This window comes from Erythrolamprus reginae, chromosome 1, assembly GCF_031021105.1.
Source record: "Erythrolamprus reginae isolate rEryReg1 chromosome 1, rEryReg1.hap1, whole genome shotgun sequence".
NCBI lineage: Eukaryota > Metazoa > Chordata > Lepidosauria > Squamata > Dipsadidae > Erythrolamprus > Erythrolamprus reginae.
Window position 1 is genome coordinate 264,905,301 of NC_091950.1, and position 1,193 is coordinate 264,906,493.

Consider the following 1,193-nt stretch of genomic DNA (forward strand, 5'->3'; position numbering starts at 1 on the left):
AAACAAGCACAACAGACAAACCAGAAGTTTGGAAAACGCATTTCCGGTTGGCCCATTGTGCTGGGGGTTTTTTTTTGCACTCCTGGCCTTCAGAAAGCTTCTTTGAACCCTCCGTAGTGCAAAAAATAGCACAATGGCAAGCTGGAAGTACATTTTTCTGAACTTCCGGTTTGTTCGTTGGGTGATTTTTTTCCCCCTCCGAGGCTTCAGGGAAGATTCCCTGTGTACCCGTACTCTCAAGGCTGACAAATCAGCTGGCCAGTACACGCATGCACGCTGAAGCTGACACAGGACCAAGTCTTGCGTACCCTCCAATATGGCTCCGCATGCCAACAGTGGCAAGTGTGTCTTAGGTTCGCCATCAAAAATCTAGGGCATACGGTGATCTGTTTTGTACAAGCATCAGAGTACAGCAACCTTGTTTTACAATCCTGAAGAATCAATACATGTTTAATTTAAAAATGTTGGCTTATTAAAGCCACAAACATATCCCAGAAGAAACTCTATGGTATCTTACACCAAAAGATGGATTATGGTTTTAAAAAGGACATTCATTCATGCAGTGATAGGCTGAAACATTTCTCAAATTGATCACGCTTCTTCTGAAATAAATACATTTTGATGTAAATATTTTATGTTGCTTACAACCAAGTACAAAATTCCAATCTCCTTGGTCAGGTCATTAAAAATTTCCATTACAAGAGCTTAAATATGTGCACTGAAGGCAGATGGGTGAAGTGACCATTCTAGTTTTTTGGATAAGCAGCTCAAATAGAGCACCAAATCTTGTCCTATCTATCCCAATTCCTTAGAAGGCATAATAGATACATGTTCCAATTCTACAGGCTATAATAATTGATCGTGGTAAGAATAGATGTTACTTCTTATGTAGATTGCTTCCTGTCGGAAGGGAATAGTGTGAACTTTGGAGGAAAAAGGATGTAAGTAGAGTAAATAAGTTATAAAACACACCCAGTATGTTTTTAAGATTCTGGACCTGGACTTGGTTGATCAAAATTCAAATCCACCCTCAACTACAGAAAATCAAAATGGGAGTGGAGGCTAATCAGCCCCATTTACATCGCTAAGTACTAAATATTTCAAGGTGTCAATTCACTTTAAATTCCTAGATAAATAGTGGGATATGCATGTAAAAATGAAACCATAAGCAGCAAACAAGTATGACAACACTA